This window comes from Melanerpes formicivorus, unplaced genomic scaffold (assembly GCF_026170545.1).
Source record: "Melanerpes formicivorus ecotype bairdi unplaced genomic scaffold, bMelFor1.0.p_v2 SCAF_1, whole genome shotgun sequence".
Taxonomy (NCBI): Eukaryota; Metazoa; Chordata; class Aves; order Piciformes; family Picidae; genus Melanerpes; species Melanerpes formicivorus.
The window spans coordinates 9,511,318-9,538,743 of record NW_027142353.1 but is presented as its reverse complement, the minus strand read 5'-3'; the positions used below and the strand labels follow the sequence as shown (position 1 = coordinate 9,538,743).

At 39.6% G+C, this 27,426-nt stretch overlaps 1 long non-coding RNA gene across 1 annotated transcript; it reads right to left on the bottom strand.

The window, feature by feature from the left end:
- Positions 1 to 349: 349 nt before the first annotated feature.
- Positions 350 to 10,894, bottom strand: LOC137447425 (uncharacterized). The gene is made up of 3 exons (XR_010988892.1): positions 10,514 to 10,894; positions 8,716 to 8,770; positions 350 to 730 (listed from the first exon to the last, which is right to left on the bottom strand). It is a non-coding gene; the product is annotated as an uncharacterized lncRNA (long non-coding RNA).
- Between the last annotated feature and the right edge of the window lie 16,532 nt (positions 10,895 to 27,426).

Genomic DNA, 27,426 nt, shown 5'->3' with positions numbered 1-27,426 from the left:
ACGGTTCCTATAAAAGAGATAAAATGTTTAGTTCTTCAAGAAGCCTTTTAGTAGGAAAGAGATAAATTGAGCTAAGCTTTTCACTGCTTTAGGTTGCAAGATGATACAGTGGGACAACTGTTCTCATTCAAACTCCTGTGCACATTTATGGTGTTTAAGGACATAGTATTATAACAACATCCTATGTACATGCAATTTAATTATTATTATGGACTTACTTTATAATCAGAGTAGAAAATAAGAAATTCTTAAGATGTCATTCATTTAAACTGAAAGCAATCACGACAAAAAATGCATTCAAATTTTAGTATCCTAAGGAGACTAGTGGGGTAGAAGCAAGTGTCCACTTTGTTTTATTGAGTAGTTGTCTGAAGCAAAAACACAACTGTGCTACAGCCAGAAGAAAACACTCATATACTCAGTCAGCATTAATACATCCTCCTAGATGCCTGGCTGGTCTGGAAGCATTGCCTAGATTGTACTCCTGTGTCCTTTAACAGCAGATAGGCTGCTCGGGTAAGTCTCTGGGGTTGCTGGGTCAATCTCCAGTAGGCAGATGCACCTACATGGCCCAGCCAAGCCCAGGCAGACCATGTTAGTACATTCAAGCTCCTCTTCATCTCAGTCAGCTCAGTTCAGCATTGGTCAGAGCTCCCCCATCCCTTCATGTCTACACAGCAACCTCAGCCCCTCTGGCAAACTTCTGATATGACTTGCAGTTTGTGATTTCCTGGGGAGGAGATAGCAGAGGTTGAGTTGACAATCCTTGTTCTATCACCACTATACTTCCTAACAAGCACACAATTGTGTGTTATTCTGTAGCAGCTCTAATGCGTCTGTCAGATGAATACCCATTCATACAGAGGAATTCCTCAACAAAAGGAGTGAAGGGAAGAAATGTCCACGTATTTTGTACTTGAAAAGCCATATCAGTACCATTTTTCAGTAATATTTGGGTTTCTACAGGTTGTATCTAGATTTATTATATCTTCAGGAAACTTTACCAGAAAGGTTAGAAGAAGAGCAATATGTTGTCACTGAATTGTGTTCCTGCAGCCTCACTTACTGACATAATTTTGGTCAAATTGACAGACTGGAAATATGATAAAATATGAATATGATTTATTGAATATAAAAAAATATTTTTCTGAGCCAATTTGATCCAGGTTCATTTGCCTGGTCGATGATAGGTTGATTACACTCAATAAGATGCTAATAAACAGTGGAATAACAGTCTAGGAAAACCAGAACTTAAAATACAGAGGAACAAACTAGAAAACTCTGATACTTGTGAAAACAAACGACAATGCCGCCTCTGGTGGTGAGATTGACCACAACGAAGTTAAGCAACAGGTAAACAGGCCATAAACCTCAAAAATAACCAGGTAAATTAGCGTAAATTACTTACAACCTGCTGAGATTTTAACTACCAAAACTGCTAGATGAAGTGATACTCTGGGTTCGTATTTGTAATCCAAAAGGCAGGAATAATCCAAGAGGTAGTATCCAAAATTACAGGAAGTGAGAGAGAGGGAGAGCACTGTGCTGTGGTGGAGATCTGTGACTCAAACACTATGCTGCTAGGACAAAAGAAGCTAATTGCCCTAAAGACAGGAGCACAAAGTGGGTGCCTGTCACCGCCTCAAATCCCATCAATGAAGGGGCTGGGGGAGGGGAGGTGAATGGGGAGAGAGAGAGAGAGATAAGAGAGAAGTGGGCTCTGAAATTATCCCCTATATATTTCGTTTTGGAAAACTAAATGGCCCAATGGCAGATTACCTATTCAAATCCCACTAATGAGTTCAAAATGTTGTATAGCAGGCAAAACTGCACATGCCTTTTCATATAGCCTCTGATACGTGCAGTTGCCTCTCTGAAATGTGAGGCTCAGGGTCCAGCTTCCATCCCCTCCAGTCAGCCTCAATGGTGCCTGCCTATGGGCTTCTTGACCTTAAACCTGGACCCTGCAATGGGGAGGAGAAATGGCAGTGGCCAAATAGGTTTAGCTGGCTTGTTGATGCCTCTTCCAGGACACTTACAAATGTAGAATGTTATTTATTCCATGTTAGCAATTTTTAGTATTAGGAAATCACATTATGGATCAGAATCTTTCATACACCCTTGAGGTGCTAATATTTTCATTAAACTAGCAGTCATTTCATGATTTATCATTCAGTACTAGGGCTGTCAGCCAGCAGCTAAACTTTGGTTTTAATAGTGTACAAATAGAACACAATCAATAACTAGAGAAACCTCTGGCTTTGTGAAGTCAACCTTAGTCATGAATCATATTCTTGGATTTTTTTTTTAATTTTTTTTTGCATAAATCAAATAGATTCTGCTAAAGCAGAGAATGGTATCTGAGAATTTATGACAAGTTGATAATACACAGTTATCAGGGATTTTCTTGCCCTGCCTTGCAGAACACTGACCTTTAAAACTTCTTCCTGTTTAAAATACTTACTACCTGTGGTGTGAGAGGAAGCACAGAAGGGAGAAAATGAAAGTGCAGGGCAATAGTCACAGCTATGGTGACCTCTATTATATGTGGAATTTTTTAAATGCAAATTTATAGGAAAAAAAATAATTAAACAGATGGGGCAGAAATAGTGAAGTATGTTGCTAAGTGGAAAACATACTGCAGATACCACATATATATGTTACACCCACTGAAACGTAGTTCTACTATTACATATTCAATGGTAGCATATAAATAGTTCCTTTTACAAATAGTATTACTCTGTTTCCAATGAGAACCATCAAACAATTGCATTGCTTTGAAATATTTCTGAAAATAATTATAATTTTAAAAAAACCTACTAGGTATGCAACCTCTTGCACTTTTTGTCATTCAACTCCTCATTTATCCAGTAGAGTGACAGTACAATATATGCAGCTAATTGAAGCATTTCTACCTGTGATTACAGTGCTATATCTTTCCTGCAGTCAAGTTATTTCAGTGGTAGATCCTCCTTAGAATGTCATATACAATGAAAAAGACTTAAAATATTAGCAGCATTTCTATGACAGTAAATCACAATGAATGTTTTGGGTTGCATCCATATGAGAAATTTTTTCTAACACAGGAAAGATACACACCTCATTAAAAATCTCAAGTTTGATCACAATTTGAGTATTGAATTTTGTTACCTCATAATCAGAAAATTGTAACATCTGGATATTAATGCTAAAAATATTTAGAAAGCTATAGGAATGGGAAAAAATGCAGGAAAAATTAAAATAGGTCAGGTACATATAATTTAGCTAAGGGATAATGACAAGAATACATAACTCAGAAATATTGTGAGATACTAATACTTATAAGCAAGGATTATTTATAATACCTGAAGCAGAGTCAAGTGGAACTAAGTTAGTTGAATAAGCATGAACCAACAAGGGACCTTGGCACCAATCTGTTAAACTGACAATTCATCTCCCATAGAAAGTGTCTTTAATAGACCTGTGGTACTGCTTACAATTAAGAAATAATTGAATTTTGCAAAAGGATTCTCCTTCTTTGTTTGGTTCAGCCATTGGAAAGATCTACTGGCTGAAGCAGATCTGCTAATTTCTACCAACTGAGAATCCAGTTTTACTACATGCATCACGTATCATAAGAAAGATAAAGGAAAGCATTAAACACTACTGTTCCACTCCATTTCTCTATATTATTTTAGAAGAGATCTTTGTTTTAACCAAGATACTAGCTCTTCCTTAAGTTCAGTTAGCATTTTTTAGATCATATCATGAGCTCTCCCTACTCATTGTGTAAATTTAATCACATCTTTGTCAGTCTGCTTGTCCAATTCACAAGCTGCATTAAGTTGTACTCTAATTTAACAGTAACTCTGTAGTTTCCAAACACATAGGATTAGTCTGGAAAAGCATTCCTGTTCTTAAGCTGCAGCAGAGATGATCAAGTATTTCACAATCAACTCTATTTGTGGTTTGGTTTGCTGTAAAGAGATGATGCCCAAGACCTTGCCCTAGAGTGAACACCTGATAACTGAAACCCTCATTAAAAATACTTAGGTGATTTATAAGTTCTTGAGGAATAGTTTTTTTTTTCTTTCATTTTACTTGAATCTGCAATTCATTTATTTTAAGCTGATAATTATGCCTTAGCTATCCAGACTTCCTACAGAGCACAGTTCCCTTCGCATAGAAATGCTGATAACAATTTTGCTTGCAACACGCAGACATAACATTTTATCCAGTTACAGTCATTTAAACCTCCAAAAGAATACACTTAAAGAAATAAAATGCACAAATAAATACATAATACCAGATCTAGAAAGTGCACATTTAAAGAAAAAGAGAAACTATGATTTTCTGAAGATTTATCACTGTGTGAAAGAAATAAGTGACAAAAATAAAATGTGTGAAGTTACACAGTCATTCACATCCTTACCAGAGGCGCATGACAATATTTCCAGAAAGGGACAAAGTAATTAATTTCATAGTCAAGCAGGCACTCTTGACTTCTAGAAAAACCAAAAATGAAAGGGGATCTTTCCCCTTCCAAGCCTTTTGGAAGTAAAAATTTGATGTATTTTAATAAAATGGTCATATTATCACAATATTGCAATATTCCCACAAGAGTTCATCCCTGGACTTGCTCTCTCCCTCTTTGGTTCTTTAACAATTGGTCAGTCATCTATACTTCTTCACTGATGTCAGTCACTGCATTATAAATGCATAAAACTATTTCCAAGCAGAGATTTTGTTCAGTTCAGAGAACGTATCAGAAGTGATGATCATAATGTAAGTAGAATGACAGAGTACAATACTAAAATTAACATTAGTTTTAAAAAAAAGAAAAAATAAAATCTATATCTGCTGAGGACTTAATAGCATTAGAATATGGCTCCACACCCAGCAGGACTTGCCAGAGGCAGAAACAGGTGACAAGATGGAATCAAAGAAGAGATCATGTATGCAACAACATGAAATTGCTGAGAAATGCAAGCTTCTGTATTTACTAGCTTGCTGCTTTGTCCTTTTTTGTTTGTTTGTTCTCTCTCTTTTTTTTAGCCCCGACTGCTCTGATAGCAATTCTTACACATAGCCTTTTCCCTCCAGCAAAACACACAGTTCAGTCTGACAACGAAACACCCTCCTTAACCTTGGCATGGTAGACATACTCAGTTACATTGCTGTTGTGAAAATTCATTTTCACATATGAATTGCCTCTTTGAAACTAGTATCAGCACATTTTTTTATGTCTTGTTTCCCACTTTCTTTCTTTCTTTTTTTTTCTTCTTCTTTTGTTTTTCATGCATATATTATACCAGAGCATGCAGGTATCAATTGTTAGCATTATCTTAACTAGGAGACCCACCACCAGTTCCTTCCTAGTCACTTCCAGTAAGTAACCAGAAGAGCAGAATGCAAAAACTCAGCAATTTCCCATATTTTGATATGGTGGCTCACAATAACCAGCTAAACACTTGAGTTTGTGACTTCAATTATTTTTAGCTAATGCATACATCTACTTATAAATAGAAATTCTGTGCCCCAATACCAGCTACCTCTGATAGAAATTGTTGGGTTTTTTTGTGTTTTGCTTTTTCTTTTTTCTTCAATGACACTAAATCCTGTGGAGTGTTGTGCAGTGGAGGAACTGGAAATGGATTAAGATTTTATTTCTCTGGTGATCTAAGGCAAGAATTGAGTTAATTCACTGCAGCTGACCCGCTGTACTTCAGACTTAGAGAAAACATTTAGGCATCATCATTGAAAGTGTTGTTTAGTCTTGAAGAAAACCTTTAGACATAGTCACTCAAATTAGTGGAACATCAGAAATCTAAACCTCTGGTTTTAGGAACTAACACCACTATACTTCACAATTGAGGCAATGAAGAGAGGTTTTAGAAGAGCTACTTGAGTGCATAAAAGATGACTGGGACACTAGGAGACCAGCTGGCTGAAATCTCACTTGATTTGGGCTTCAGCATCAACTTCAAGACCAGTGATAAAGAGATACAGTATGAATAGCCTTAGTGATTAGAGCACTTAAAGAGCTGGGTACTTTGTATAAGGTTTTCCTGACCCTCGGGGTATTGCCTCTTTCTTTTCCCACTCCCAGACCTTGCCCTTTTTAGCACGCTATAGACTAGGCTTGATTGCAAAAAAAGAAGAAACACACATTCATTATTTCCCTTGTTGAAACTGGGCAGCTTTCAAAAGAATGCAAGGCTTCCAGCATTAGAGAGAATAAACAAGGAGTCCAATGCTGCAGACCTACAGCAAAGAATCTGTGTTCCCCAGTGCGGAGAAAGGCAAAGGACCCTCCATTAGATGCAGTAAACTGTCCTAAAAGACACAGAACAACTGCCAAAGATCACACAAGCAGAACATTAGCATCACTGGCTCCTGTGTAAAAGTATTCCTTAAAGAATATCACTATTTAAGTGACCTCTATCTATTTTGTAATTTAAAAAAAAAAAAAAAAAAAAAAAATATGAAAAAGAAAGCTTATCCTGAGAAAACACTCCTCAATGAACTGACCTTTCCGGGGACATTAGCTCTGCTAGTAGGACAATACTCTGCTTCTGCTTGGTGAAAATTGGGAGTGACATCATTCCAGACCATCAGTTTGTAATTCTGTCTTCTTTGCACTGCAAACTCATTGAGCATTATCAGCTCTCACAGAAACTAGAAATAATTCTTCAAAAGGATCTGACTAAAAAGTTGTCTTCTAGAAATTGCTAATTACATGACCTCAATGGAGAAAAGTTTGAAATAGTTTCAGCCAAGATCAACGTGCTACTTAAAAATGACAAACAAAAGTAGAATAGAATGGAGTAGAACTAACCAGGTTGTAAAAGACCTCAGAGGTAATCAAGTCCAACCTATCATCCAACAACATCTAATTAGCTAAACCAAGGCACCAAGCACCCCATCTAGTCTCTTCCTAAACACATCCAGGGATGGTGACTCCACCACCACCCTGGGCAGGATATTCCAATGGCCACTCACTCTTTCTATGAAGAACGCCTTCCTAACATCCAGCCTAAACCTCCCCTGGTGCAGCTTTATACTGTGTCCTCTTGTTCTGGTGCTGGTTGCCTGGGAGAAGAGACAAACCCCCACCTGGATACAACCTCCTTTCAGGTAGTTGTAGACAGCAGTAAGGTCTGCCCTGAGCCTCCTCTTCCCCAGGCTAAGCAACCCCAGCTCCCTCAGCCTCTCCTCATAGGGCTTGTGCTCCAAAACCCTCATCAGCTTTGTTGCCCTTCTCTGGACATGTTCTAGCAAGTCAACATCTTTCTTAAATGGAGGGGCCCAGAACTGCTAGCTTGGATCACTTGAAGGAAAGCCAGGTTAAACACAAAATAATTAGAGACTATTCTGTAAAATGAAGCATAATCAGAAAACAATAGTTTTAGAGAATCAAATTATAACCAGTGCAAGTGGGGAGAAAGCTACTTATTAGGACTATGAAAACAGCTGTAGCTATGGCAAGTTGATTTAAAAAAAAAAAAACCCACAAAAAAAAAAAAAAAAACAAAAAAAAAAAAAAAACCAAAACCACCACCCCAGCAACAAAAATGAGGCTGTACATGCTAAGAATGAAGATTACATTTTTAGAGAAACCGTTTCAATTGTTATATTCTTGAAAAGTAGCTAAGCATATCATCTTATATTTCAGAATAAAATCATTTATCACTAAGCACCAGCCTTGCAAACTCACCATGAGGTCTAGGAATTAAAGTCAGCTTGTTTGGGTTTATGTATCATTACCAGTTTTGCAGCATAAATTTAGCTGAGAATTGTATTTGCATGCAACCTAGAACCGTCAATTATGCTGCGACATAGGTATATAATAATATGGTTTTGTGATGAAAGTGTATGCAAATGGTCAAGGCCAGTCAAAATTGTGTTTTGGTTTGGTTTGGGGGGATTAGGGGTTGTTTGGTTGGTTATTGTTTGGAGTACCAGTGTAGTAATAAAGTGATATTGGAAGAAATAATTCCCAGATATGGGTTGGTGAACTGGATAGATTCTGATTGAGGCACTCATTTTACATCAAAGGTGGCCCAACAATTAATGTACAGTTTAGGCATACATTGGGAACTTCATACCCCCTGGCACCCACAGAACTTAGGGAGAGTGCAAAGAATTGTTAAAGGGGTTAAGGGAAATATTTGTTAATTGTTAAAGGGGTTAAGGGAAATGTTTGTTATAGCTTTATTGTATGCAGGGACCTGATGTATTGTCAAATGTCAAACCACAGTATTGTGGTCGTGCTAAGAGTTTGTGCAAGGGAATACGAGGATGTTGTGTAACATATTAACTTTAAGCCAAAGACTGCCTATATATGATAATGTATAGCCAGGGTGGGGACGGCAGTTAGCAGAGACTCCCCTGTTGTCCAGCGCTATCATCAACCACCAGAAGACAGGAGACTCCCTTGTCGTCCAGCGCTATCAACAACCACCAGAAGACAGGAGACTCCCCGGCTGTCCAGCGCTACCACATAAAAGACCGATGGACTCCAGGGTGGGGTTACGGCAGTTGGTGGAGCGGAGACTCCCCTGTCGTCCAGCGCTGCATTTGCTTCATTGTTCATTGCCTTGCATACTTTGCATTAAATCAAATCAAATTTAAATTGGCTTTTGTGAATCTTTTATAACAGAATGACCCAAACACTGAAACAAACCCTCACCAAATTAATGATTGAAACCCAGATAATATGGGTTAAGTGCCTACCTTTGGCCCTGCTCTGGATCAGGACACAGCTGAGATCCAATGTTGGTGTATCACCCTGTGAAATGATGTTTGAATTACTATATTTACAATGTGGGAGGGAAATGGATAATTATGAACTGGGGCACAAAAAACATTAGAAATTATGTGATGAAAATTGGGAGAACTTTGCAACATTTACAGGCTCAAGGGATGTTAGCTCACTCAGTTCCTTTAGATTTCCAAATCCATGAATTTAAACCAGGAGATTGGGTTATGATAAAAATGTGGAAAGAACAAACACACCTCAAAGGGAAGGTCCCTTTCAGGTCTTGCTTACCACAGACTGCAGTATGCACAGCCGAGAAAGGATGGACACATGCAACCAGAGTTAAAGGACAAGTGGATCCAGCCACCAAATGGACTGTGGTACCCGAAATGGAGGACCTAAAGATGGTCATGAGAAGAGTTCCAGTATCAAAATAGGAGCGCTAATGATCCTTGCCTGAAAGCATAACAAACTAGAAAGAAGTTGGGAAGGGTAATTGGTAAAGCCTCCCTGGACAAGGGAAGGGCTACATAATCCGAGCAGATTATTTTTGGGGATTGAAGGAGGCAATACCAGGTAGACCTCTGTAATTGACACAAAGATGATCTAGGACAATGGCTGTGGGCAGCAACCCCATAGGCCGTGTGAGTGGAATTGCAAGTCAAACTGGACTCCTAATACCTGGGATTAACCACTCGGAGGGAGAAAGTTGTCACCTAGACCTTGGTATACCACACCCACTCACTGTACATGGTATCTATTGAAGTAAAAGAGGAAACATTCTCGGGCAAGGAACATCAGTTGTTATCCCACTCCTTTTAGCAGGAAGTTGAAATTATTGTCTTTTTGCTTGTTACAGAATAGTTAGCCAGGTTATGTAACTGTTTCCTCCCCCACCTTTCAAACAGGTGAAATGGTGGAACTTGGTTGGGGGGAAGACTAAAAGAGATCCTCTTGGGAGGATTTCTTATGTTATTATGGCTCAAGCCAAATGTAGTAGAAAGAAGGGGAGGGATTGTGAGAAATTGTTGTATTTGGCTTTCACAAGGGGAAGGTGGGTCCTGGGCATTGCTGGGGACTGTGGAGTTCAATCCTTAAGATGATTGGCTGGTTGTAGTCTGTGTTGTGTAGAATACGTATTGGGAGAGAAATGGAGAGAGGGTGAGGTGTCAAGATGTCTGAGACTGGCCAGGTCAAGAATGCAAACCATTATCCCAGCCCCGAAGACTGCAGCCAGCAACAGGCAGGACAGGGGATGAGGTGTATGTGTGTGTGTGTGTGGAGTGTGCTTGGGAAATGTGAAGGGATTTGTGGAGATATTTATGAATATGTATGTTTGATGTCTGTGTAAGCTCAACTTGTGTTGTTATGGCACACCTCTAGCAAATCTGCTATGCGCCTGTTGTGGTCTATAAAAAGGATATATTAATGTTCAGTAAGCGGCGCGATTAATAAAAATATTCATAATTTTATTAATCACAAAAATCCCAAAAAAAATAAAAAAACACACTAATTAAAGCCTATTTACAGATTTGAGGTGTTTGGTCGTGGAACAGATACCTCACCAGAAGGAACAAGTAACAATTTCAACAATATGTACAAAAATCCAGAAAGAACAAACAGCACTTTAAACTGTAAAGAAAAGGAACCTTGCCAATGAAGCCAGCGATTACCCACAAGGGGGGGGGGGGGGGGGGGGGGGGTGTCCAGAATTCCCTAAGGCAACAGACCTTCAAGAGATGCTTATAAAAATCAGATATTGTAATTACTCACTGATCCTGATACCTCGTGGCACACGTTAAGATCTAGACAAATCAAAATGGCGTTGAACACGTGGAAGCTTCAGGAGCACAGTTTCACTTTCGGTCGATGTCTGCAGCTTATTGCTGAGGCAGGATTTGTTCCCAAAGGATTTGTAACTGAAAGCTTTGTAGAGAGGAGGTTTCTCGGCTGTAATCCTTTTGTAGCAGTGTTCGCTCCTTTCTCCAGTCAAATGAAACTGTCCCAGGGACTCAGCTCCTCTGGAGTTTCGCCTCTCGGCCTGACAAGAAGCGTGTCTATCCTCTGGGCTTTACAACGCTGAAAATAGCGAGGGGTCTTTGCTGTCTTGTCTGGGTAAACTGAAACACAGTTCAGCTTCCAAGCGAAGCTTGTGGTTCCTTCCAGAGCATGGACAATTGCAAGATGAAGCTCTCGCTCTTTGGGCTGATACTTATAGATTTCCTGAGGCAATAATGGCCAGTAGCAACACAGATCTACGGATAAAACCCTGGTATTGCAACCTATAGAAAGCCTTCTTTCCAAACGTGGCCAAAAGCACACCCACCTGGCTCGTTCTGGCTCTGAAACATTCAGGCAAGCCTAAAGAACCCGATCTACTAACTTCTGCCTCATTGTCTGATTCAGAGCAATTCTCAGGCTTTTTTGTCCATTCAGGACAGCGCCCAGTGCTGTTTGCCTTTGTTTTATAATAAACTGTATTTAAAATTCAGCAGTGAGCTTGTTTCTCACAGGGTTTTGTTTTTTTTTTGTTTTTTTTTTTTTGGGGGGGGAGGGCAGTGGTTTTGGTGTGTTTTTTGATGTGTTTTTTGTTTTCCTACAGTTTTGATCAACATTGAATTTCACTGTTTGAAGGTAAACATACTTTTACCTGCAGTACATTAGATAAGGGATGTAATATCTGGCACATCTGGTACATATCTGCAAATACAAACCAACAAGCAGGAATTAAAAAATAATTAAAAGCAGATTTCTGCTGAGTCTCCTCATATTGCTAACCAAATATATTGATAAATATCCAAGAATTTCAGAACTGTGTGGTTGTCATAACATTCAAAGCTATACGTATTTCACATGTATCAATCTGCTGACTTAACGCATGGTGTTAGTTACTAACAAAAATCATATATATCTATGTATCTCTGTGTATTATTTTCTGCAGGATCAGAATAGATTGTTAACTTATATTTTTACATATTATAAACCAAAGGACAGGAAGAAGGGACTGGGAGACAAAATGCTTCACAGATAATGATGTTATTAATTCATTATGGTTAATGAACTAAGGGTATTGTATTGAAAATATCTGTGGTTTTTAGAAAAAAAATATATAAAGGCACAACCTGCTGTGTACTGAACACTGAGTACATAAGACTAGTACAACATAGCATGAAGGGGAGGCAGAGGTTGATCTCTAGAAAACTACTATAGTCAGATGAGATGAGTTGTTACTCATTCCATTTTTGACATGCAGATTAATTTAGGAAATCTTATTTTTGGAACATGAGGAGGATGCCATGCTGCAATCATCCCTGCTTTTACCTATGGATGTGAGAGTGTATCAACATGTAAGCAAGTCACAGTGTCACAGTATCACAGTATAACTTAGGTTGGAAAGGACCTCAAGGATCATCGAGTCCAACCTATCAACACCGACCCCATGACTAGACCATGGCACCAAGAGCCACGTCCAGTCTCCTCTTGAACGCCTTCAGGGACGATGACTCAACCACCTCCCCGGGCAACCCGTTCCAATGACGAATGACTCGCGGTGAAGAACTTCCTCAGTCAGCTGTACAACAGCATTATTCCAGAGCAAAAGTCACCCAGCCAGTGCATAAAACTTGATCTGAGTAACTACGGTACATTCTGAGATAATACCTAATGACTAACAATTTTACACACAGAACTGGATAGGAAGGCCAGAATAGGAAGTGTTCTGTCCACAAAATGCAAAAGACTACAATAACAGATATAGAACTGTGTAGTTGGCATGCAAACTGTAAGCCTGGAATGAATAATGGTAATATTCCTGTGCATGCACTAAAAAATAAAACAGAATAGAATTAAACAGATTGGAAAAGTCTCTCAAGATCATCAAGTCCAACCTATCACCCAACAACATCCAATCAGCTAAACTATGGTACCAAGCGCATCATCTAGTCTCTTCCTAAACACTTCCAGTGATAGTGAATCCACCACCTCCCCAGGCAGGATATTCCAATGGCCATTCACTCTTTCTGTGAAGAATTTCTTCCTAACATCCAGCCTAAACCTCCCCTGGTGCAGCTTTACACTGTGTCCTCTTGTTCTGGTGCTGGTTGTCTGGGAGAAGAAACTAACCTCTGCCTGTCTAAAACCTCCTTTAAGGTAGTTGTAGAGAGCAATAAGGTCACCCCTGAGCCTCCTCTTCTCCAGGCTAAGCAACCCCAGCTCCCTCAGCCTCTCCTCATAGGGCTTGTGCTTCAAACCCCCTCACCAGCTTTATTGCTCTTCTCTGGACACATCCCAGCCAGGCAACATCTTTCCTAAACTGAGGGGCCCAGAACTGGACACAGTCCTCAAGGTGTGGCCTAACCAGTGCTGAGTACAGGGGCACAGTGATTTCCCTGCTCCTGCTGGCCACACTTTTCCTGAGGGAAGGGAGGCCATCCAGAGGGACCTTGACAGGCTGGAGAGGTGGGCACAAGCCAACCTCATGAGCTTCAATAAGAGCAAGTGCAAGGTCCTGCATCTGGGTCGAGGCAATCCCAGGCACAAATCCAGGCTGGGCAGTGACTGGCTGGAAAGCAGCCCTGAGGAGAGAGACTTGGGGGTGCTGGTGGACAAAAAGCTCAACATGAGCTCTCAATGTGCACTTGCAGCCCGCAAAGCCAATCAGATCCTGGGCTGCATCAGGAGAAGTGTGGCCAGCAGGTCAAGGGAGGTGATTCTCCCCCTCTACTCAGCCCTGGTGAGACCCCACCTGGAGTACTGTGTCCAGTTCTGGAGCCCCTATTACAAGAGGGATATGGACGTGCTGGAACATGTCCAGAGAAGGGCCACGGGGACGATCAGAGGGCTGGAGCACCTCTCCTATGAGGACAGACTGAAGGAGTTGGGGCTGTTCAGTCTGCAGAAGAGAAGGCTCTGAGGTGACCTAATTGTGGCCTTCCAGTATCTGAAGGGGGCCTACAGGAAGGCTGGGGAGGGACTGCTCAGGATCTCAGGTAGTGATAGGACTAGGGGGAATGGAATGCAGCTGGAGGAGGGGAGATTCAGGCTGGATGTGAGGAGGAGGAGGTTCTTCACCATGAGAGGGGTGAAGCCCTGGAATGTGTTGTCCAGGGAGGTGGTTGAGGCCTAGTCCCTGGAGGTGTTTAAGACCAGGCTGGCTGAGGCTCTGGCCAGGCTGATCTAGTGTGGGGTGTCCCTGCCCATGGCAGGGGGTTTGGAACTAGATGATCCTTGTGGTCCCTTCCAACCCTGACTGATACTATGATACTATGATACAGGCCAGGATGCCATTCACCCTCTTGGCCACCTGGGCACACTGCTGGCTCATGTTCAGCCTACTGTCAACAAGTAGCCCCAGGTCCCTCTCTGCTTTGCCACTCTCCAGCCACTCTGACCCCAGCCTGTAGCACTGCATGGGGTTGTTGTGGCCAATGTGTAGTACCTGGCACTTAGTTCTGTTAAATCTCATGCCGTTAGATTCTGACCATCTGTGCAGCCTGTCAATGTCACTCTGCTGAGCTCTCCAACCTTCTAACAGATCAACACCTGTCCCCAACTTGGTGTCATCTGCAAATTTACTGATGATGGACTCAATCCCCTCATCCAGATCATCAATAAATATATTGAACAGGATGGGGCCCAGCACTGATCCCTGGGGGACAGCACTAGTGACTGGATGCCAGCTGGATGTGGCACCATTCTCCACCCATCTCTGGGCTCAGCCCTCCAGCCAGTTCCTTACCCATTGCAGTGTGCTCCCGTCCAAGCCATGGGCTGACAGCTTGGCCAGGAGTTTGCTGTGGGGGATGGTGTCAAAGGCCTTGCTGAAGTCCAGGTAGACTACATGCACAGCCTTCCCCACACCCACCAGGCAGGTCACCTGATCATAGAAGGAGATCAAGTTGTTCAGGCAGGACCTGCCCTTCCTAAATCCATGCTGGCTGGGCCTGATCCCTTGGCCATCCTGTAAGTGCTGTGTGATTGCACTCAAGACGATCTGTTACATAATCTTGCCTGGCACTGAGGTCAGGCTGACAGGTCTGGAATTCTCTGGCTCATCCATCCATCCCTTCTTGTGGATGGGCATCACATTGGCCAGATTCCAGTGTTCTGGGACCTCTCCAGTGAGACAGGACTGTTGAAAAATGATAGAGAATGGCTTGGCCAGCTCATCTACAATCTTTCTCGGCACCCTAGGATGGATTCCGTCTGGTCCCATGGACTTGTGAGGATCTAAGTGGCTAAGCAGGTCTGTAGCTACTTCCTCCTGGATCACAGCGGTACTATACTGCTCCCTGACTCCATATGCCAGCTCAGGAGGCCAGTTGTCTGGACAACAACCTATCCTGCCATTAAATTTTGAGGCAAAGAAGGTGTTATGTTCTTCTGCCTTTTCCTCATCTTTAATTGCTATATTCCCCTCCATGTCCACTAAGGAGTGGAGGTTGTCCTTGCCCCTTCTTTTGCTATTAATATATTTATAGAAGGATTTTTTGTTGTCTTTCACAGCACTGGCCAGCCTAAGATCTAGATGGACTTTTGCCTCTCTAATTTTTTTCCTACATGACCTAGCAACATCCTTAAACATTTCATGGGTAACCACTCCTTCCTTCCAAAGATGATACTCCCTCTTTTTTTCCATTAATTCATTCAGATGTTCATTGCCCATCCAGGCTGACCATCTACTCTTGCAGCTCATCTTCTGGCACATTGGCACAGCCTGTTCCTGCACCTTCAATAATTCTTTCTTGAAGTAGGTCCAGCTCTCCTGGACCCCTTTGTTTTTAAGGGCTGTTTCCGAAGGTGACTTCTGAGTTAGTTCCTTGAGTAACCTGAAGTCGGCCCTCCAGAAGTACAGAGTGGAGTTTTTGTTGATGCCCGTCTTAGCTTGACTGCATATTGAACACTCAATTATTTCATGTTCACTGGACCCTAGACAGCTTCCAACCACCACTTCTCCCACCAGCCCTTCTCTGTTTGTAAAAAGGAGGTCGAGCAAATCCTTACCCCTGGTAGGGTCACACAGCAGCTGGGACAAGACGCTGTCCTCCATACAATCTAAGAGCCTTCTAGACTGCCTCCTCTCTGCTGCGTTCAAGTTTCCAGCAGATATCAGGCAGGTTAAAATTGCCCGTAAGAACAAGCTCTAGCTGCCTATAAAATAATTCATCAACCTTTACATCTTGGTTGGGTGGTGTAATGAGTTGGGGCAAACCCCCTTCCCACCATGCGCAGAAATAACGACTCAGACAAACCGATTGCAAAAGTGATGGAAGGTTTAAATAGAGAACAGTGAGTGTGTGCAAAGAACTAGAAACACAGTGACATGGGGAACCCCAAAACAGACCCAGAAAGATCCCATCCCCACCTGAGGGTGCACCCAAAACCCCCAGGGCTCCTCCTTCCCCTCCCCCCCCCCCCCTCCCCCCACTGCTAGGCTAATCTCAGCTGGCCAGATCTGAGACTGCCCATCCCCCCTTGGCCTTGGGGGGTAACTGCATTCATTCTTCTCAGCTCTTCTATTTGTGTCATTTTTCACTTCAGATATTTTCATCAGTGAAAGCATAAAAGCCAGGCAAACTACTGTGCGAACTAACAGGCGTTGAAGAGTGAGGGTTTGGGGAGAAGATGATTATCACTGTGTCCTTTTGTTTACACTGCAGTCTCTACTCTGAAGAGAATAGAGACAAAGTCTACATAAGGCCCTCTGCAAGGTGATACAGTAATGTAAAATTGCATTCTGTTTGGTTTTTCCCTAATATGTGTGTCTCAGAAGTTGTGTGCTATTATGTAATGAGCCTGAGGGGAATAATACAAATTAAAACAATAGACAGTTTTGGTCAATAAAAAATATTACAGAAAGAGAGTACTTGACAGTTAAGTCATCCAAAGTGACCGGCAAAGTATTCTTAAAAAATATTCTTCTGAACTTTTATTGTTTGTGAATAAGAAACTCTTCCCCCTAGCTGCAATGAATTTGATTAGATGCTAGGGAATTTTTCTGGGCAAAAACAGCCATACAGCTCTCTGCAGAGCTTTTGAAAAGGACAATCTCCTTTTTACTATTTTTTTTTTTATTTATTTTTTTGTCCTCTCATTTGCAAACCTGACTCTGCATGTACTTTTTATTTAAATCTGCATTACAGTAGTGCCAAAAGCTCAAACACAACATGGGTGGCTGATCTGGCAAAAAGCAGCTAAAAGACATATCTTGACACACTGAAAACTTCCCCGTGTGGTAACACAAGAAATAAAGTCTATGCATTGAGATGTCCTTTCATGCAGAGTAGACTGAGTTTCACTCTTTTACTTTTCTTTCCTTGTTGTTTTTTTTTTTTTTTTTTTTTGGGGGGGGGGTGTGTATGGATTATGTGGGCAACTTATAATTTCTATTTAAAAGTTAAAGGCAAATAAAAATCAGAGTTCAACATAATTAGATATTTTCCTTAGCCCACTGTGTTAAAATTAGTGCTTGAAAATGTTTATTTAGTTCTCACCATGTCATCACCATTTATAGTCACCTGTCTGACAGAAGACAAGTTAAACTACAGGAAGACGAATGTAATGAAGAGCATCTTTCATGTGAAGAAAGGCCAAGAGACCTGGGGCCATTTAGCTTGGAAAAGAGCAGGCTGAGAGGAGATCTGACCAATATTTCTAAATACTCTAAGCATGGGTGTCAAGAAGAAGGGGCTAGTCTCTCTTTACTGGTGCTGTCATAGGACAAGGGGCCTCAAGTTATGCGATGGGATGTTTATGTTAGATGTTAGGAAATATTTCTTCACTGAAAAGTCTTTCAAAGACATATAACTGTACTGCTGAGGGACAAGGTTTAGTGGTGACTTGGCAGTGCCTGGTTAATAGTTGAACTTGATAATCTTGAAGGTCTCTTTGAAACCAAACAATTCTATGATGCTGTGATTAAAGTTCTATATTTTATGCAAAATTAAGTTATTTTATTCTTATTAAAAGTTTGGTCATGACTAATCATGCTCCACGGTGGCTTACATGTTTATAATTACAGGAAGAGTTTATGTGAGGAGAGGGAAAAGAGTTGAAGAGTTAGAAGAAAGAAACCTATATTATTTTACAAGTGGGAGATTAAAAAAAAAAAAAAAAGAAAAAAGTCTGTATTTCTTTAAAACAGTAAAATTGTTCCAAAGGAGGAACAAGTACTTTTATCATTTGTCTTTGTGCACTTGTGAAAAAATATATGGGATATTCTAACAAGATCTTGGAAATATTTTGGTTGGTGTATTATCGATTTCCACTTGTAAAGAGGGTGATTAATTTGTAGGTGAAGTAGAGCAGAAAATATTCACAACAGTATAGAATAGAATAGAATAGAATAGAATAGAATAGAATAGACCAGACCAGGTTGGAAAAGACCTTCGAGATCATCGCCTCCAACCTATCATCCAACACACCTAATCAACTAAACCATGGCACCAAGCACCCTATCAAGTCTCCTCCTGAACACCTCCAATGATGGTGACTGCACCACCTCCCCAGGCAGCCCATTCCAATGGGCAATCACTTTCTCTGTGTAGAACTTCCTCCTAACCTCCAGCCTAAACCTCCCCTGGCACAACTTGAGACTGTGTCTTCTTGTTCTGGTGCTGGTTGCCTGGGAGAAGAAACTAACCTCTGCCTGTCTAAAACCTCCTTTAAGGTAGTTGTAGAGAGCAATAAGGTCACCCCTGAGTCTCCTCTTCTCCAGGCTAAGCAACCCCAGCTCCCTCAGCCTCTCCTCATAGGGCTTGTGCTTCAGACCCCCTCACCAGCTTTATTGCTCTTCTCTGGACACATTCCAGCCAGGCAACATCTTTCCTCAACTGAGGGGCCCAGAACTGGACACAGTCCTCAAGGGTGTGGCCTAACCAGTGCTGAGTACAGGGGCACAGTGATTTCCCTGCTCCTGCTGGCCACACTGTTCCTGATATAGGCCAGGATGACATTTGCCTTCTTGGCCACCTGGGCACACTGCAGGCTCATGTTCAGTCTACCATCGAACAATACCCCCAGGTCCCTCTCTGCCTGGCCTCTCTCCAGCCACTCTGACCCCAGCCTGTAGCACTGCATGGGGTTGTTGTGGCCAATGTGCAGAACCTGGCACTTGGATGTGTTAAATCTCATGCTGTTGGATTCTGCCCATCTGTCCAGCCTGTCGAGGTCCCTCTTCAAAGCCCCTCTACTCTCCAGCAGATCAACACCTGCCCCCCAGCTTGGTGTTGTCCGCAGATTTACTTATGATGGACTCAATGCCCTCATCCAGATCATCAATAAAGATATTATTTGATTGAAAAAATAAAGAAGCGATTTGATTGAAAGTACAAGTGATTGGTTGGATTCCTTTCCAGTGCATGCCACCAGGGCAGAGTGCAGGCATGATCTTCTCAGATCACACCTTAACAATCAATTAACTCGGATCCAAGGATCTGGGATAAAACACCCTGAGTCTGGTTAAAGTCCAAGAAATTCATGAAACAGTTCATTCTACTAATGTAAATGTCTGGAAAAATTAAAATTGTTAAACAAACAAGCCAGTGTTCGTCTAGCATTTGGGAAAATCTGCCTACTAAAAACAGAAAAACAAAATAAAAAACCTACAAAAGAAATACATTTTCTTAATGTTTAACATTGACCACATGCCAGCACTATATATTCATACTCAGTACTAGACACAGATGTTGTATTGTGTGTGCGTGTGCACACATGTATGGTTATGTGTATGTGAGTATCTCATAGAATTTATGGGGGTTTATTTTAATATATATCTTCTTTGAAATTCATTGATCTACAGCAATTTTGAAAACAGGTTTTTCAATGAAGGGTCAAATACGGCACTCCTGCATTTGAAAGTGCAAAGGAAACTCAAACCATATTATGGGATTGCAAAACATAAACTCAACCACAGAAAAAAGCATGCTTAGAAATTTTAATATTGAAGCTTCACAATATTTAATGGGGCTGTTGTAGAAATAAGATAATGAACGTTTCATAAACTAAGTAATTTTATATTGTTTATTAATTTATATACATTTCTATTGTAACTACAGTATTTTTTAACAGAAGCAACATAACTGTTGCATCTAGTAGTGTCCTGAGTTTTGTACCTGATACTGAAATCAAATATCAAACATCGAAAAGTAATGCAAATACAAAACTGGATGACACAGTGTCCTCTGAAGGCAAAGCTGGCATAGGGTGATATTTTTAAAACAATTATGTACAACAAAAAATATATTGAAGACGGCTTTGTTTTTTTTTTAAATTAACTTAATTCTAATCTTTTTAATTGAAGGCACTCCATGAGAGATAACTGAAGGTGCAGTTCTTGCTAAAGCATGAAGTTGGAGAGATTCTGGAATTGTTCTATGGCTGTCTTCTTCAAGAGCTATTTCTGTTAATCCTCACCACAAGCTGAGAGCTTGAACAATTGAAAGCATATAACCTTATTGTCTCTACATGAAAAGAGGTTGTAGCTGGGTGGTTGTTGGTCTTTTCTCCCTAGTAAACAACTGATGAGAAGAAATGTCCAGAAGTTGCACCAAGGAAGGTTTACTTTGGGTACTAGAAGAAACTTATTCACTGAAAGGATTTTCAAACACTGGAGTAGGCTCCCCATGGAAAACTAAAAAGGCTGAATCCCCATCCCTGGAGATGTTTAGAAGATGCATAAATTTGGTGCTAAAGGACATGGTCATCATAAGACTTGCTAGAGTTAGGTAATGGTTGAATTTGATGACCTTAAAGATCTTTTCCAACAAAAAAAAATCTATGATTGTATGATTTTACATACCCTTTTAAGAAAGATGGTTAAATTAACTACCAGACACTCTCAATATTCATTTTACCTTACAGGATATTTTGTCTGACTATTGAGCATAAAGTTTGCAATCCAATAGCTACCATAGGTCTTGTAATGGGAATTCTCAGAACACTCATATTACTTTTTTTCATCCATTCTGCATATTAAGATTTTCTTTCAGCCTCACAAACAAGAGTTGAATTTTTGTCTCAGATATATTTCTTAGTTCTAATCTTTTTATTAGAAAGATAATTCAAATATCAAAATATTTGTTCTAAACCTGAATAGTCTTTTCAGTTAAACACTCATTGGATAAGACATAAACTCTTCTCCATAATAATCTTTCAAAATTCACTAAGCATCAGTTTTACAACAGCTGATAATTCAAAATACAGTTACTCCAACACTACTGTTCTTACATAGATATTGTGTAATTACTTGATCATATTTCTACAGAAAAGATTTTATTTTTGGTTGAAAACCAGCAGAGAGTTATCACGTGAATATAAAAACATTTGCAAATAAGCATCTTAATAGAAGTAAATGTCTAGGTATACATAAATAGAACTCCAGATTTCCCCTGTATGGGGAGATACATGAGCAGACATAATTGAAATATTTCCCAGCTACATGTGTTCTTCCTGAAATTAATCCAGTTAGACTTTAAAGAGCTTAGAAAAGCCATAGCTTTTACTCAGCATACTGTAATATCTTTTCATGGGAATTAAATTAAGCATTCATTTTCCAAAGATGAGGTTGTCCTTTTTTCCGAATCTTCAGTGTGTTGAATTGCTGTAAAGAAATGTCTTTCTTTACACTGAGACTAAAGGAAATTCATTTCTTAAACAAAGTGAGATTAATCTGGCTGCATTGCTATAAAGGTTTAAGACACCCTGTGAATGTATTTCTGCTAACAGTTTCATTATATAGTTCTGATGAAGATGTTTCGTGAGAAGTCCTCAATTTGAAGTGGCACAATAAGGTGACTAGCAGCAAAGCCTCCCACAGGGTGTCCTGAAGTCTACTGAGCTGTCATGGGAAAAAAAAAAAACAAAAAAATCTTCCTACAACATACCAGATGTATAGTTTCACTTAATATAACAAAATGTTTAAGTAGCTAATTAACAAGAAATTGTAGAATTTATCAACACAGAGTGCACAGAATGTTCTAGAGGTATGCAAAATTTAACTCATCAACCATGTATTCCAAGTTTTTAGCTGTAACCTCTCTGTACCAGACATCAAAAATGTAACACATACAGATTTCTATTAAAAAAAAAAAAAATGGAAAAAAAAATCACAAGCAACTTAAAGAATGGCACAGAAATATTTACTTTAATGAAGTTCTGCAATGAATTATTCAGCAAAAATATCAATCATATATAAGCCATTGGAATCGTGCCCACAGCAACTGTAACGGTTTTCTTGGACTATTAGAAATTCATAGCTTCGATATTTCAAACCACCTGAATGAGAAAAAATATTTAAAGAATTAGTGTATTCATTGTTGTCATGGTTTGAGACCAAATGGCTTAAAAAAAGCCACAGAGTTGAGACCTCCAGGAGGTCGAGTGTCCAGAAAGTCCATCCCAGTGAGTGAACACCGGAAGTTATATTATTCAATTCCCATAATGCCCTGCATCTCCACAAGCACAAGCTGCCTCGAGGGCTTATCTTTCCTTTTTTAAACCATCTCTTCCCCCTTTCCCCCTTCCCTCTCTCTCTCCTTCCTGATGCTTCTCCCATATCTTTGCAGTTAGACAGACACACAGTGCCCTAAAGGAGCTCCAACACCAGTAGAATTGAATTGGCTAGACTAGACTAGACTAGACTAGACTAGAATAGAATTAACCACGTTGGATGAGACCTTCGAGATCATCGAGTCCAACCTATCATCCAACACGATCTAATCAACTAAACCATGGCACCAAGCTCCCCTGGTTGTAGCCAGGTGGGGGTTGGTCTCTCCTCCCAGACAGCCAGTGACAGAATGAGAAAAGACAGTCTCAAGCCATGACAGGGAAAGTTTAGTCTGGATGTTAGGAAAAAATTCTTCACAGAAAGAGTGATTGGCCATTGGAGTGTGTTGTCCAGGGAGGTGTGGGCATCACCATCACTGGAAGTGTTTAAAAAGTGTGATAACCATTATAGTGTGCACAGCATTGTTCAGTTCTGAGTGGCTTTCCTTATATCTCACTGAAAGCACAAGATTAAAAAAAAAAGAAACAGAAAACAGGATAAGCTTAACAGAATAGGCCCGTGGTTCATCTTCTTACAGAAGTAGCAGTGTTGCTTTCCTTGACAATTTGACCTTTGTTTACTTTTATAAAGTTTTGTGTCTACTCTTCAGACTCAGTTTTAGAAGACAACCAAGACCAGACTGACTTGCCTCTGGAAGGCTCCATTCTTTCTTCACTCCTTGCTATGGCAGAATCCATTGTTTCGTTCCTGTCATTTGACTCCAGGCTGTCTTTGTGTAAGAACAGCAGTGAAAGAGACAGACAATGTGAATTAATAATTTTGTATTTAAAAATACCTTTGGCAACAATGGAACAAGATCAATCTTTCATGAAAACTGATCATTGAGACTTTTAATAATAATAATAATAATAATAGTAGTAGTAGTAGAATCATAGAATCAGTCAGGGTTAGAAGGTACTGTAAGGATCATCTAGTACCAACTCTCCTGCTATGGGCAGGAACACCTCAAACTAGATCATGCTGGCCAGAGCCTCATCCAGTCTGGTCTTAAACACTTCCAGGGATTGGGCCTCCATCACCTCCCTGGACAACCCATTCCATGGCTTCACCACTCTCACAGTGAAGAACTTCTTCCTCACGTCCAGTCTGAATAATAATAATAACAATAATAAAATAGAATAAAAATATAATAATAATAATAATAATAATAGGAATTTTTTAATGATTGCATGGTTTTCTTCTATTGTAGGTGTTCTTTGGCACACTTGAATATCAGTAACACTTTAGACTATTTGAGAGTATGTTACTGTGCTGGTTTTGACTGAGAGTTCATTTTTTTTATAGCAGTTAGTATGGAACTATGTTTCAGATTTGTGTGGAGAGCAAGTGTTGGTAACTCAGAGATGTTTTCATTATTGGTGAGCAGTGCTTACTCAGAGTCAAGGCCTTTTCTGCTATTCACACTACAAGAGAGCAGGTGTGGTGGGCACAAGAATTTTGGAAGTGCTACAGATGGGAAAGGTGACCCCAGCTAACCAAAGGGTTATTCCATATGAGGTCATGCTCAGCAACAATAAGATGGAGTAAGAAGGAAGGGAGGGAAATTTGGAGTGATAGCATTTGTCTTCTCAAGTAATAGTTATGAGTAAAAGAGCCCTGCTTTCCTGGACATGCCTTAACACTTGCCTTTTCATGGGAAATAGTGAATTAATTCCTTGTTTTGCTCTGCCTCTGCATGCAGTTTTTGCTTTACATGTTGACTTGTCTTAAGCTCCATTTTTCTCAGTTTTACCCTTCTGATTCTCTTCCCTATGCCATGAGTAGGTATGGTACTTTGCAACATGATCTAGAGGTCATGGAAGTTTTGGACTTGATGATCTTAGAGATCTTTTCTAGCCTTAATGATTCTAGGATGGATTGCCCCACAATGTATCCAAAAAGACTTGCCTAGAGGCACAGTTTTATTCAACACTTTTTAGCAGTCATTTCTTTACTTTTGTTATTATGGTAAATAGGAAGCATATCACTCCACAGCAGTACCACATGGTGGGATAAACTAATCAGGAACTTGAACCTAGAGAATTAAGCTGTGTCTACAATTGATACCTATATCAATAGACTCTTATTCCATGTTGTTCATTCTTCATTATGATTACTATTTTCAGTATGATTCTATCATACACATTCTATTTCAAATTTCTATATTGTCCTTAAAAGAAGTATGTAGATAAAGTTCAGCCATCATGAGTTTTTTTGGTGTGTGTTCAGTTTGTGCAGCAAGTCTTTAAAATTCATACACAGACATTTCTGGGCCTTTAATACCTTCTCATCAAAATACCCTTATCTTTCAGTAAGCATACAATTTAACTAATACTTTGTTGAACATCAGGTATCTTATTTCAGTATCTAACTACTTGTCTATTATAAAGCTGATCTGATTTCAGCACATAGAATTATATAATCATAGAATCATTTTGGTTAGAAAAGACCTCTAAGATCGTATATAGTCCAACCTTTGACCTAACACCACCATGACCTTACTACAACCTTCTTTCAGGTATTTGTAGAAAACAATGAGGTCTCCCCTCAGCCTCCTCTTGCCAGACTAAACATCTCCAGTTCTCTTGGGTGCTCCTCACAAGGCTTGTTCTCCAATAATAATTATATACATGTAAAATAAATATACACACATAAAATATAATAATATAAAATATAATATTTAATGTTTTATACTTATATAAGTTAAGTTAATGGTGGAATATCTGAATTGTGAACATCTCTTTTGAGTCTGAAATTTTTTAGCCTGAGGAAACTAAGCTTATGTGATCATTCTGTTCCTGGCTGAATGCACAAAACACTGTCTTGCCATTTCAGTTTATTTTGAAATCTCTGGTCAATTTCAATCAGAATTGATAGAAACATCAAGATGTCATACAGATCAAGGTTATCCAGATGTCATCTTGATCACAGACATCAAGATGTGCTTCATGCTTCTGAAAACAGCCAGAAAAAACTTACATACTGGCCTTATACAGTGAGACTTCAGTGAAGTTTTCCACTTAATTCAACACTGGAGAAGCAAGATTTCATCCAGACTTGCACCACATACCAATGAAACCAACCATGTAACAAAAAGCCATAGAAAATCAGACTTGCTCATTTCTGGTGTGCTTTTGGACATTGCTTCTACACAAATCACTTGTGTCTTTCAATATTTGCCTAAGATTATGACAGGTACCACCACAACAACATAGCTAGAGCTTTTATTTTTTTCATTTGTTGGGTTGTTTTCTTGTTGTGGGGGTTTTGTTTGGTGGTGTTTGTGTGTGTGTGTGTGTGTTTGTGTGTTTTTTCTTTTTTTTCCTCAGCTTTACTGTATTGCATTGCTCAAAATCTTTACATCTAGAATCCCTAGCTTTAGTATTCATGGGGGTTTTGTGTCCTGCCTCATGCATGTATTTGTGATAAATTACACTTACTCGAGGATCTAATCTAATAAACAATGAAGATGTGGATTCGTAAATGCTAAGGATTTTCTGTGTGAGCCCAGGACAACTTTGAAAGTGCTTTAACCACAGCAGAATATCAGATGAAGGCAATCTGAGGTCCAAAACTCTGTATTGTATGTCACCTGCTGGAAACTCCTGGGTTGGAGAATGAAGGTGATTATCTTCAGTCAAAATTAGCTCTTCTGATAATGTAAGTTGAGGCAAACTCTAGAAGGATTTAAGCATACAGAATTTGAAAACAATTGATTTGATCTAGTTGACAGTGAAGCTGAGAGTTGTGATGATAGTTGGACAGAGGAAGTTATTTTCATTCACTATACATAATTTTATACATATTTCATTATACATATTTTGCTCTCTGAGTGTGGTAGTTTTAGGCATAAGAGAAACAACACTTGATACATGATATGCCAGCTGTTTCTAATGTTTGATTTCTATGCTTTGTCTGTTTAAGGAAATTTTATTTCATACAGGTACCTAAAAAGGAAAGGAAATCAAGTTATTCTAACAACAGGTATCTGGACACAAAAGCATTCAGGAAGATGCCAGCTGTTTTCATGGTGCCTAGATAAAAATGTTCTGTACTAATGAGCTATGTTACTATTATGCTGGACCCAAACACCCAGAAAAGCCACAAAATCAGAAGAGAAACCTGGTAAGGTAACAAGAAAAAACAAATAAATAAAAACACTGAAAGATAAACTAAATCATACTTCAAATATATATTTCCCAAAGTAGTAGATTTGTGATAGTAAAACTGCTGTTTTACAGAAACTCATCTATAAAATATCCCTATTTGCAATGAAAAAGCAAATTTAATGTCAACACTTTATCTTTCTGGAAAAGTTCTTTAAACAAAATATTGGTTTTCACACTCAGCTTTTCACTTTGTGTTACCATAGGTATATCCCTTCTAATTTTACCATCCTTAATGTGGAATATATCATACACATTTTCAAAGCCTGAGAAAACCTCTTAAGAAACGTAATTCCTCAGAAGTAGTTGATTCATAGATTGTATAAAAAGCAAAAGTATCAATGCAATTTAGTAGGAAATCGTAATTAGATTACCAACAGTGGAGTTCAAGTCACTTAATATGTCAATGGTGTGGTTTACTTCTGAACCGTAACATTTTTGCGTTGATATAAGAAAAACTAAAATAGGGCATGAATTATCTGACTGACTCATGCTCTCTGCTTCAGGAATGGCATAGCGCCTTAAAGTGTCAGCATCAGCATCAATGACAATTTGGGCTACCTACTTCAGCTGTATATTGTGAAAATTTACATTTGGTCAGAGAAATACACTTTTACATCAAAGGCATTTTATGTAGATGATACTGAACAGGTAAGTGGATTATTATATGCAGCTAAAAGAGAAAGGAAGAGACAAATGGAATCACTGCCCATACCTGTCTCAAGCAATTTCAGGTGCTGCTATAGTGATTTCAATCTCTATTTGTAATAATCTCTTCATCTTAAAAGGTAGAAAGATTATGCTGCAACTCATTGTCATGGAATTGTGTTTGCTGCTCTTGATGCTTTGCCATCTCTCAAAACATTTACTACAGAGTGTTGCAATCGTGGGAGTTTTCTTCTCACAGTCGAGCTGTTAAAAGGAATGACAGTATCTAAGTCATGTCCTGGTGTGGTGTCTGAAACACACATCTT